The 13,129-nt window shown below is 36.1% G+C and overlaps 4 non-coding genes across 4 annotated transcripts; all 4 read left to right on the forward strand.

Annotated features, from left to right (window-relative positions):
- The first annotated feature begins 1,967 nt into the window (after positions 1-1,967).
- Trnag-ucc (transfer RNA glycine (anticodon UCC)) lies at positions 1,968-2,039 on the forward strand. Its single transcript has one exon. It is a non-coding gene; the product is annotated as a tRNA-Gly (tRNA).
- Positions 2,040-3,194: 1,155 nt separating this feature from the next.
- Trnag-ucc (transfer RNA glycine (anticodon UCC)) lies at positions 3,195-3,266 on the forward strand. Its single transcript has one exon. It is a non-coding gene; the product is annotated as a tRNA-Gly (tRNA).
- Positions 3,267-6,546: 3,280 nt separating this feature from the next.
- On the forward strand, positions 6,547-6,618 carry Trnag-ucc (transfer RNA glycine (anticodon UCC)). Its single transcript has one exon. It is a non-coding gene; the product is annotated as a tRNA-Gly (tRNA).
- A 1,155-nt stretch (positions 6,619-7,773) lies between these two features.
- Trnag-ucc (transfer RNA glycine (anticodon UCC)) lies at positions 7,774-7,845 on the forward strand. Its single transcript has one exon. It is a non-coding gene; the product is annotated as a tRNA-Gly (tRNA).
- The last annotated feature ends 5,284 nt before the right edge of the window (positions 7,846-13,129 follow it).

The following is a 13,129-nucleotide window of genomic DNA, read 5'->3' on the forward strand; positions in this document are numbered from 1 at the left end:
TTCTTCGCCATAGTAAAGACAATAATATTTTGAAAATGACATTACAGAAAATATTTCCTAACATAGGTCAATGGGAACAAACCCAAGGAAAAACAAATACATGTGTTTCCGTCCGGCTGACCGTCCATGTTTTTCTTTGCCGATCAATGAACTTTTTCCCCTGGGCAAAATAAGAAAACTAATTTTGGAAACTGATTGACGCATCTATTTCAGCCGGTTTTGCCCAGTCCTTGAAGCGTTTATATACATAAATAGATAGTTCATTATAATATATGTCATGTCAAAAGAAAACAATCTACCGACTCTACTTTTAAAATCAGTTGAATAGGAAATCTATACATTTTTATAGCTATATATTAAAAACTCAAGTTAATAACTAAACAAAATGTTTGCTTATATTTTTATTTGAATGTTGTCTTTGCTCTCATTTTGTATGAGAAACAAAACATTCCAAATCAAAATTATGCTTCGTCAAATTAGTCCAAAAGAAAGAACAATTGCAAACCGGCTAAATCACAATGAATTTCAACTTTTCAGTCTCGCACGTAAATCACACTGTCTAAATCCTGACAGCTCGCCGCAGGACTTACAAAATAACCACATCTCTTCATTGATAGGCATGCCTTTTTGAAAAATTAAAAGCCTAATGCGATACATTGATCAGGAGTCTGCTAATCATAAAGCCATGTAATATCAAATCCAACAAATAATTTTTGCATCAACCAACCTACCCAACTTTAAATTAATTCAGTTAGTCAACTGTCAGTGCCATTTTTTTTAGAGAATCAATCACTTGACTAACCAGAGAACTTTTTTCATAAAGAGTCCACATATTTATTGGAACAAGCAAGAGAATCGATGCCGTTCTGCCACCTGTTGTCCTTTTTCAGCAACCATGTATATGGTTTGTTGATGCTACGTTTGCAGATAGAAAAAAGAAAATAATACCCATGTTCATGTCATTGAAGTATTTTACTCTGAATCCAGTACAGATATTCACAAGACAACTAAAATGTGTTTTACATATCAATAGACCTATAACGATGACTACACGATGTTTTTAAGACTGCTTGTAATGAGATGGAGTTATTTAATACAAATGGAGACGAAAAGAAATGGATGTATCTCATGTCTTCATTTCATTTCTCCGTATTAAAAGAGTCATTAATTTATTACTATGTTTAGACACGCATTATGAGAATAGCGACCATCATTTTAAGAGATATCTTGTTGGTCCAGGTAGATGGGCTACGCAACAAGCATTATCAAATGACACAACAACAACAAAAATTTGTTATCATGCGATGGAGATCAAGTACAATTTTTTGTCATAAGAATGTCAGTGTTAAATGGAATATTGACACAAACACCTACTTAAATATTCTCAGAAGCAGCCATATAATCCCACATGTATTCATCTATTTTCAAATAATTATCAAAAAGAATTATCAAAAGATTATACGAAATTGAAGATTTTGTCTCTTGAGCTGTCGATTTGATAATGAATTCTTGATGAATGGACCATAATCTTTCATTGAATTTACTAAACATTTAATACACACTGCACTGTCCAACTGCCATGAACCAAAAACCGTATAGGATCCTAATTATACATGTTTACGTATCTTGCCTGAGGTCCCTCTGTTAATGGTAATGTCCTCGCTTTTCCATCTCTTTTCAAAGCGATGGTTTGTATCTTTCTTTTTTTCTATTTTTTTTCTGTTTCAGTTCTCCCGATTGGTATTGTATACAATTTCTTCTAGCAAAACAAACAACACTATGAATAAAGGAATAAAATAATCCAGATGTGTCACACACTGAAGACATTCTAACATCTATAAATTCAAACTGAAACAAATAACACCAGATAATTTGCGAATATTGTTACTTCACTGATCTCTCACACAGGAATGATTAACGTTATGCATGACCTATTACCTAAGTGACGAGAATAGAGTATCATCAGCGCGTCGGTGGTGTAAAGGTTAGCATGGTTGCCTTCCAAGCAGCCGATCCGGGTTCGATTCCCGGCTGACGCATGTCATTTTGTCAATACCGAGTTTAAAAGCGAACATATCAGCGTCTTTGTTTTTCTTCTCTTTCGGATATTTAGCAACCCTCAGTCACAAGTTTCAATACTTCTCTTCACTGTGCATGATTTTGTTTTCATATGTAGGACGTTCATAAACCTTCCACTAATTCCGAAGACAGCCTCGATAACTTAGTTGATAGAGTTTCTGATTCGGTATCAAAGCGTGTTATTTAATACAAATGGAGATAAAAAGAAATGGATGTATCTCATGTCTTCATTTCCTTTCTCCGTATTAAAAGAATTATTATTTCAGTACTGTTAGACACGCATTACGAAAATAGCGAGCATCATTTTAAGACATTTCGTGTTGATCCAGGTAGATGGGCTACGCAAAAAGCATCATATCACACACAAAACCAAAATTTTGTTATAATGTTATGGAGTCTAGTATAATCTTTTTGGGCATTAGAATGTCAATGTTAAATGAAATATTGACGCAAATATCTACTTAAATATTATCAGAAGCAGCCATATAATCCCACATGTTTTCATCTACTTTCAAATAATTATCAAAAATAATTATCAAAAGATTTTACAAAATTTAAGATTTTGTCTCTTGAGCTGTCAAATTTTATAATGAATTATGGATGCCTGGACCATAACCTTTCAATGAATTTATTAAACATTTAATACAAAATGCACTGTCAACCTGCCATTAACCATTAACCTTATAGGATCCAAACGATACATGTTTATATTTCTTGCTTGAGGTTCTCCTGTTGCTAGTAATGTCCTCACTTTTCCATCTCTTTTCAAAGCGATTGTTTGTATCTTTCTTTTTCTCTATGTCTTCCTAGTTCAGATCTCCCGATTGGTATGGTATACAATTTCTTCTAGCAAACAAAACAGCACTATGAATAAAGAAATAAAATAATCCAGACGGATCACACAATGAAGACACTCTAACATCTATATATTAAAACTGACACAAATAACATCAAATATTTTTGCGAATATTTTTATTTGACTGTTCTCTTTGAGAATATTTGCAAGGGAAAGATAAATGGATCAATCCAAACTATGCCACGTTGAATTAGTCACGGTAATGACAAACATTATACATGACCTGTCACCTAAGTGACGAGAATAGAGTATAACCAGCGCGTCGGTGGTGTAAAGGTTAGCATGGTTGCCTTCCAAGCAGCCGATCCGGGTTCGATTCCCGGCTGACGCATGTCATTTTGTTAATAACGAGCATAAAAGAGAACATATCAGCGTCTTTGTTTTATTTCTCTTTTGGATATCTAGCAACCCTCAATCACAAGTTTCAATACTTCTCTTCACTGTGCATGATTTTGATTTAATATGTAGGACGGCCATAAGCATTGCACTAATTCCGAAGACAGGCACGATAGCTTAGTTGGTAGAGTATCCGATTCGTTATCCAAGGGTGACCGGTTCGATATTCACTCAGGCCACCTTCGGGACGGCGGTCATGTAACCAACAACTGTCAGATGATGATCATATATTTTAACACTTGTTGCTTTATCTGCCTCAATTGCTTTCACTTTTACATCTCTTTTCGAAACACGTCTTTATATATTCTTTCTTTCTTCTGATTTCTATGTTCCTTCTTCATAATGTGTCTTAGTCCTTTACAGTAATTACCATATATTCGAGAATAATTTTCACATATTTTGACACATATGTGAAAAGCTTTCCTCATATTTCATGCACATACGCTTTGGTTTACTTTCTTTTCCTAAAGTAAATGCATCGATTCGTTCTCCTATTAATTAATGTTGTATTTTTTGTATTTCGTCTTTACATAACATTCACGAAACTGTCCGTAGTGAAGGGCCAAACACCACACCCTCCGAACTTCCCAGTGGTCTAAAGCGCTCACCGTTACGGATCACTGCCATCTCACCTCTGTCGGCATGGTTTCGAGTCTCGGGTTCGGCCAATGTTGGGATGAGAGGAAGCTTGCCGGTAGGTTCTCGTGGGTCGGTGGTTCTTTCCAGGGCTTTCCTGGATTCTTCCTCCACCATTTATACTGGCCGCCATGTATAGCCTATCTTGTGCTGAAAATGGCGTCAAAATTTGCAACAACAACGTCAGTAGTGAATACAACGAGACAGTCTATCTAACATGGATGTCTCTTACACATCACAGACAAGCATTATGCATGACATGTCCCCTAAGTGATGGCAATTCCAAGCAGTCGATCGGGGTTCGATTCCTGGCTGAAACATCGCTTTTTGTCACTGCCCTACTTAAAGCGACCATATCTCCTGCTGGAGATTTTTGAGCAACCCTCGGTCACAAGATTCAATACTTTTCTTCGCTGTGCATCATTATTTTTTGCATATGTATGACGTTCATAAATCTTCCGCTAATTCCAAAGATGGCCGCGATGCTTAGTTGGAAGAGCTTCTGATTCGGTATCAAAAAGGGTACCGGGTTGGATGTTTACTCAGGCAAGCTCCGAACGGCGGCCTCTCTGGAAACTAATTACCTCGTGTTATATCCAAACAACTTTCACTTTCTTCGCCATAGTAAAGACAATAATATTTTGAAAATGACATTACAGAAAATATTTCCTAACATAGGTCAATGGGAACAAACCCAAGGAAAAACAAATACATGTGTTTCCGTCCGGCTGACCGTCCATGTTTTTCTTTGCCGATCAATGAACTTTTTCCCCTGGGCAAAATAAGAAAACTAATTTCGGAAACTGATTGACGCATCTATTTCAGCCGGTTTTGCCCAGTCCTTGAAGCGTTTATATACATAAATAGATAGTTCATTATAATATATGTCATGTCAAAAGAAAACAATCTACCGACTCTACTTTTAAAATCAGTTGAATAGGAAATCTATACATTTTTATAGCTATATATTAAAAACTCAAGTTAATAACTAAACAAAATGTTTGCTTATATTTTTATTTGAATGTTGTCTTTGCTCTCATTTTGTATGAGAAACAAAACATTCCAAATCAAAATTATGCTTCGTCAAATTAGTCCAAAAGAAAGAACAATTGCAAACCGGCTAAATCACAATGAATTTCAACTTTTCAGTCTCGCACGTAAATCACACTGTCTAAATCCTGACAGCTCGCCGCAGGACTTACAAAATAACCACATCTCTTCATTGATAGGCATGCCTTTTTGAAAAATTAAAAGCCTAATGCGATACATTGATCAGGAGTCTGCTAATCATAAAGCCATGTAATATCAAATCCAACAAATAATTTTTGCATCAACCAACCTATCCAACTTTAAATTAATTCAGTTAGTCAACTGTCAGTGCCATTTTTTTTAGAGAATCAATCACTTGACTAACCAGAGAACTTTTTTCATAAAGAGTCCACATATTTATTGGAACAAGCAAGAGAATCGATGCCGTTCTGCCACCTGTTGTCCTTTTTCAGCAACCATGTATATGGTTTGTTGATGCTACGTTTGCAGATAGAAAAAAGAAAATAATACCCATGTTCATGTCATTGAAGTATTTTACTCTGAATCCAGTACAGATATTCACAAGACAGCTAAAATGTGTTTTACATATCAATAGACCTATAACGATGACTACACGATGTTTTTAAGACTGCTTGTAATGAGATGGAGTTATTTAATACAAATGGAGACGAAAAGAAATGGATGTATCTCATGTCTTCATTTCATTTCTCCGTATTAAAAGAGTCATTAATTTATTACTATGTTTAGACACGCATTATGAGAATAGCGACCATCATTTTAAGAGATATCTTGTTGGTCCAGGTAGATGGGCTACGCAACAAGCATTATCAAATGACACAACAACAACAAAAATTTGTTATCATGCGATGGAGATCAAGTACAATTTTTTGTCATAAGAATGTCAGTGTTAAATGGAATATTGACACAAACATCTACTTAAATATTCTCAGAAGCAGCCATATAATCCCACATGTATTCATCTATTTTCAAATAATTCTCAAAAAGAATTATCAAAAGATTATACGAAATTGAAGATTTTGTCTCTTGAGCTGTCGATTTGATAATGAATTCTTGATGAATGGACCATAATCTTTCATTGAATTTACTAAACATTTAATACACACTGCACTGTCCAACTGCCATGAACCAAAAACCGTATAGGATCCTAATTATACATGTTTACGTATCTTGCCTGAGGTCCCTCTGTTAATGGTAATGTCCTCGCTTTTCCATCTCTTTTCAAAGCGATGGTTTGTATCTTTCTTTTTTTCTATTTTTTTTCTGTTTCAGTTCTCCCGATTGGTATTGTATACAATTTCTTCTAGCAAAACAAACAACACTATGAATAAAGGAATAAAATAATCCAGATGTGTCACACACTGAAGACATTCTAACATCTATAAATTCAAACTGAAACAAATAACACCAGATAATTTGCGAATATTGTTACTTCACTGATCTCTCACACAGGAATGATTAACGTTATGCATGACCTATTACCTAAGTGACGAGAATAGAGTATCATCAGCGCGTCGGTGGTGTAAAGGTTAGCATGGTTGCCTTCCAAGCAGCCGATCCGGGTTCGATTCCCGGCTGACGCATGTCATTTTGTCAATACCGAGTTTAAAAGCGAACATATCAGCGTCTTTGTTTTTCTTCTCTTTCGGATATTTAGCAACCCTCAGTCACAAGTTTCAATACTTCTCTTCACTGTGCATGATTTTGTTTTCATATGTAGGACGTTCATAAACCTTCCACTAATTCCGAAGACAGCCTCGATAACTTAGTTGATAGAGTTTCTGATTCGGTATCAAAGCGTGTTATTTAATACAAATGGAGATAAAAAGAAATGGATGTATCTCATGTCTTCATTTCCTTTCTCCGTATTAAAAGAATTATTATTTCAGTACTGTTAGACACGCATTACGAAAATAGCGAGCATCATTTTAAGACATTTCGTGTTGATCCAGGTAGATGGGCTACGCAAAAAGCATCATATCACACACAAAACCAAAATTTTGTTATAATGTTATGGAGTCTAGTATAATCTTTTTGGGCATTAGAATGTCAATGTTAAATGAAATATTGACGCAAATATCTACTTAAATATTATCAGAAGCAGCCATATAATCCCACATGTTTTCATCTACTTTCAAATAATTATCAAAAATAATTATCAAAAGATTTTACAAAATTTAAGATTTTGTCTCTTGAGCTGTCAAATTTTATAATGAATTATGGATGCCTGGACCATAACCTTTCAATGAATTTATTAAACATTTAATACAAAATGCACTGTCAACCTGCCATTAACCATTAACCTTATAGGATCCAAACGATACATGTTTATATTTCTTGCTTGAGGTTCTCCTGTTGCTAGTAATGTCCTCACTTTTCCATCTCTTTTCAAAGCGATTGTTTGTATCTTTCTTTTTCTCTATGTCTTCCTAGTTCAGATCTCCCGATTGGTATGGTATACAATTTCTTCTAGCAAACAAAACAGCACTATGAATAAAGAAATAAAATAATCCAGACGGATCACACAATGAAGACACTCTAACATCTATATATTAAAACTGACACAAATAACATCAAATATTTTTGCGAATATTTTTATTTGACTGTTCTCTTTGAGAATATTTGCAAGGGAAAGATAAATGGATCAATCCAAACTATGCCACGTTGAATTAGTCACGGTAATGACAAACATTATACATGACCTGTCACCTAAGTGACGAGAATAGAGTATAACCAGCGCGTCGGTGGTGTAAAGGTTAGCATGGTTGCCTTCCAAGCAGCCGATCCGGGTTCGATTCCCGGCTGACGCATGTCATTTTGTTAATAACGAGCATAAAAGAGAACATATCAGCGTCTTTGTTTTATTTCTCTTTTGGATATCTAGCAACCCTCAATCACAAGTTTCAATACTTCTCTTCACTGTGCATGATTTTGATTTAATATGTAGGACGGCCATAAGCATTGCACTAATTCCGAAGACAGGCACGATAGCTTAGTTGGTAGAGTATCCGATTCGTTATCCAAGGGTGACCGGTTCGATATTCACTCAGGCCACCTTCGGGACGGCGGTCATGTAACCAACAACTGTCAGATGATGATCATATATTTTAACACTTGTTGCTTTATCTGCCTCAATTGCTTTCACTTTTACATCTCTTTTCGAAACACGTCTTTATATATTCTTTCTTTCTTCTGATTTCTATGTTCCTTCTTCATAATGTGTCTTAGTCCTTTACAGTAATTACCATATATTCGAGAATAATTTTCACATATTTTGACACATATGTGAAAAGCTTTCCTCATATTTCATGCACATACGCTTTGGTTTACTTTCTTTTCCTAAAGTAAATGCATCGATTCGTTCTCCTATTAATTAATGTTGTATTTTTTGTATTTCGTCTTTACATAACATTCACGAAACTGTCCGTAGTGAAGGGCCAAACACCACACCCTCCGAACTTCCCAGTGGTCTAAAGCGCTCACCGTTACGGATCACTGCCATCTCACCTCTGTCGGCATGGTTTCGAGTCTCGGGTTCGGCCAATGTTGGGATGAGAGGAAGCTTGCCGGTAGGTTCTCGTGGGTCGGTGGTTCTTTCCAGGGCTTTCCTGGATTCTTCCTCCACCATTTATACTGGCCGCCATGTATAGCCTATCTTGTGCTGAAAATGGCGTCAAAATTTGCAACAACAACGTCAGTAGTGAATACAACGAGACAGTCTATCTAACATGGATGTCTCTTACACATCACAGACAAGCATTATGCATGACATGTCCCCTAAGTGATGGCAATTCCAAGCAGTCGATCGGGGTTCGATTCCTGGCTGAAACATCGCTTTTTGTCACTGCCCTACTTAAAGCGACCATATCTTCTGCTGGAGATTTTTGAGCAACCCTCGGTCACAAGATTCAATACTTTTCTTCGCTGTGCATCATTATTTTTTGCATATGTATGACGTTCATAAATCTTCCGCTAATTCCAAAGATGGCCGCGATGCTTAGTTGGAAGAGCTTCTGATTCGGTATCAAAAAGGGTACCGGGTTGGATGTTTACTCAGGCAAGCTCCGAACGGCGGCCTCTCTGGAAACTAATTACCTCGTGTTATATCCAAACAACTTTCACTTTCTTCGCCATAGTAAAGACAATAATATTTTGAAAATGACATTACAGAAAATATTTCCTAACATAGGTCAATGGGAACAAACCCAAGGAAAAACAAATACATGTGTTTCCGTCCGGCTGACCGTCCATGTTTTTCTTTGCCGATCAATGAACTTTTTCCCCTGGGCAAAATAAGAAAACTAATTTCGGAAACTGATTGACGCATCTATTTCAGCCGGTTTTGCCCAGTCCTTGAAGCGTTTATATACATAAATAGATAGTTCATTATAATATATGTCATGTCAAAAGAAAACAATCTACCGACTCTACTTTTAAAATCAGTTGAATAGGAAATCTATACATTTTTATAGCTATATATTAAAAACTCAAGTTAATAACTAAACAAAATGTTTGCTTATATTTTTATTTGAATGTTGTCTTTGCTCTCATTTTGTATGAGAAACAAAACATTCCAAATCAAAATTATGCTTCGTCAAATTAGTCCAAAAGAAAGAACAATTGCAAACCGGCTAAATCACAATGAATTTCAACTTTTCAGTCTCGCACGTAAATCACACTGTCTAAATCCTGACAGCTCGCCGCAGGACTTACAAAATAACCACATCTCTTCATTGATAGGCATGCCTTTTTGAAAAATTAAAAGCCTAATGCGATACATTGATCAGGAGTCTGCTAATCATAAAGCCATGTAATATCAAATCCAACAAATAATTTTTGCATCAACCAACCTATCCAACTTTAAATTAATTCAGTTAGTCAACTGTCAGTGCCATTTTTTTTAGAGAATCAATCACTTGACTAACCAGAGAACTTTTTTCATAAAGAGTCCACATATTTATTGGAACAAGCAAGAGAATCGATGCCGTTCTGCCACCTGTTGTCCTTTTTCAGCAACCATGTATATGGTTTGTTGATGCTACGTTTGCAGATAGAAAAAAGAAAATAATACCCATGTTCATGTCATTGAAGTATTTTACTCTGAATCCAGTACAGATATTCACAAGACAGCTAAAATGTGTTTTACATATCAATAGACCTATAACGATGACTACACGATGTTTTTAAGACTGCTTGTAATGAGATGGAGTTATTTAATACAAATGGAGACGAAAAGAAATGGATGTATCTCATGTCTTCATTTCATTTCTCCGTATTAAAAGAGTCATTAATTTATTACTATGTTTAGACACGCATTATGAGAATAGCGACCATCATTTTAAGAGATATCTTGTTGGTCCAGGTAGATGGGCTACGCAACAAGCATTATCAAATGACACAACAACAAAAAAAATTTGTTATCATGCGATGGAGATCAAGTACAATTTTTTGTCATAAGAATGTCAGTGTTAAATGGAATATTGACACAAACATCTACTTAAATATTCTCAGAAGCAGCCATATAATCCCACATGTATTCATCTATTTTCAAATAATTATCAAAAAGAATTATCAAAAGATTATACGAAATTGAAGATTTTGTCTCTTGAGCTGTCGATTTGATAATGAATTCTTGATGAATGGACCATAATCTTTCATTGAATTTACTAAACATTTAATACACACTGCACTGTCCAACTGCCATGAACCAAAAACCGTATAGGATCCTAATTATACATGTTTACGTATCTTGCCTGAGGTCCCTCTGTTAATGGTAATGTCCTCGCTTTTCCATCTCTTTTCAAAGCGATGGTTTGTATCTTTCTTTTTTTCTATTTTTTTTCTGTTTCAGTTCTCCCGATTGGTATTGTATACAATTTCTTCTAGCAAAACAAACAACACTATGAATAAAGGAATAAAATAATCCAGATGTGTCACACACTGAAGACATTCTAACATCTATAAATTCAAACTGAAACAAATAACACCAGATAATTTGCGAATATTGTTACTTCACTGATCTCTCACACAGGAATGATTAACGTTATGCATGACCTATTACCTAAGTGACGAGAATAGAGTATCATCAGCGCGTCGGTGGTGTAAAGGACTTCCGGTTATGACATCAGAAGGAAAACACGTTTGATGATCGCTCCGTGAATTTTCAAGTTTTTTTCCTTTAATAGACATTTTTGCTGTTTTAATTTGTTACAGGTACGTTGTTAAGATTTGTTTGATCGCATTCATATATAAGTGAGATATATTTTGAGTGTGTGGATAACTTTATCCACCACACAAAATATTATTTTCTGTGACAATGAATACAAAGCCTGGTCGTGCTGCACGTGCAGCACAAGGAGCTGACTCACAATCTAATGACACCAGTGGAATAGCTAACAATAAGAATGGCATGTCGAGTAACATCGATAGACAGACAGGAGCTTCTCGTCGTTTTGGGAAAGAATGTACCGTGGTGATTGATGTAAAGGATGTGAAGAAAATAAAGGCAAGTGATATTGTTAGAAGTGTAGAAGAATTAACCGGAGATATGTCGGTCTATGCAGTTGTGCCCAAAGGTGCAAATTTGTATGAGGTCACACTACCGAGTAAGGAAGTAGCATATAATACCTTGTGTGGAATTGATATTGGAAGTGAACACTTTGATTGTACTCTTTTATATTCAGACACTATTATTGTGTCAATTCTTCATTTACCAGCATACATCACAGATGATGATATAAGTATGAAGCTCGGTGAATACTGAGTAGAACTTCTTTCTCCCATTCAACGCAGATATTATCCTGGAACTAGTGTAGCTGATGGGACTCATTATGTCAAATGTAAATTTCCACAGCAGGTAAAATCCTTGCCTTACAGTCTGAAATTTCAGACTGTCAATGGTCAACAATACTTTAGAGTATTACACAATAATCAAGTTAAGGTATGTTCTAGATGTCTTGATCCGGGACATGTTATAAAAGACTGCCCTGATTTTGTATGCTACAAGTGTGGGGAGCAAGGCCATGTAGCAAACAATTGCACAAGGCAAAGATGTGAAAGTTGTGGAAGTTTTCCTCTTATGTGTACATGCAGGATATGCGACAAATGCCACAAAGAGGCGCAAACATGTATGTGTTACAGAGAGGCCATTGCAGGCATTCATTCGCAAGTTGATGATGATATGAGGGAAGACATATTGGAGTTACCGAGTGACGAAGATGATAAAGAAGAAATTGAGAATGCAAAAAAAGATAATGAGAGTGGAGAAAGTGGGGAAGAAAAAGAAAGAATTGGAGTTGATATGACCAATGTAGAAAAAGAATCTGAGGAAGTAAACAACAATCATACAATTGGAGATGGATCGGGGACAGATTCAGATCATGACAGGAAGATGGCTGCAGACGTTGTTGAAAGATCAAACGAATCACGTACATGTCAAGAAAACGGTACTAATAGCAGCAGAGGGGGCGAATCGGACATTTTGTCCAATCGTTATTTTGCTTAATTATTACTTTCTGCACTCAACGATCTAGTGTCGTCAGCGCCTGGTAAAAAAAAAACGACGACGTCGTTGGGGGATCGTCGCGTCGTCATTTGGTTTAATTAACACCTTCTGCGCGCCGATTCCCAGCGTCGTCAGCGTCCGGTAAGCACGTCGACGACCGCGTCGATGTCATTGCCCCCTCTGCTGCTAAGAAGTTATTTACAATGATCTTACAAACAGAGTGATCACTAACTCCTCCTCCTGTAGATCAATTAGGTTATTTGACTGATCGGTGAGTTTAAAATTAATTCTCGTTAAAAACCGATCATGGCATCGCATATAGACCGGATTAATCGGATTCTCAACGATTAAAAATCCCGGAGGGGCTGTTGGTGAAAATGAATAAAGGATATATCCCTGTTGAGCTTGATTTGATTGATTGGTATCTACCTGGTAACTCCCTTCGATAACATCACACACTAGATTGATTGCTATCACCGATGCGATATTTACGTTGTATGGAGCAATATGCATACCATCATCCCCGTTATCGTGTCTGAGGATATAAGTTGATGGACTGAGAAAATCATTAAGAGACTTTCTTAGTTCAG

Source organism: Sinohyriopsis cumingii, chromosome 9 (assembly GCF_028554795.1).
Source record: "Sinohyriopsis cumingii isolate HCF-2022 chromosome 9, ASM2855479v2, whole genome shotgun sequence".
Classification (NCBI taxonomy): domain Eukaryota; kingdom Metazoa; phylum Mollusca; class Bivalvia; order Unionida; family Unionidae; genus Sinohyriopsis; species Sinohyriopsis cumingii.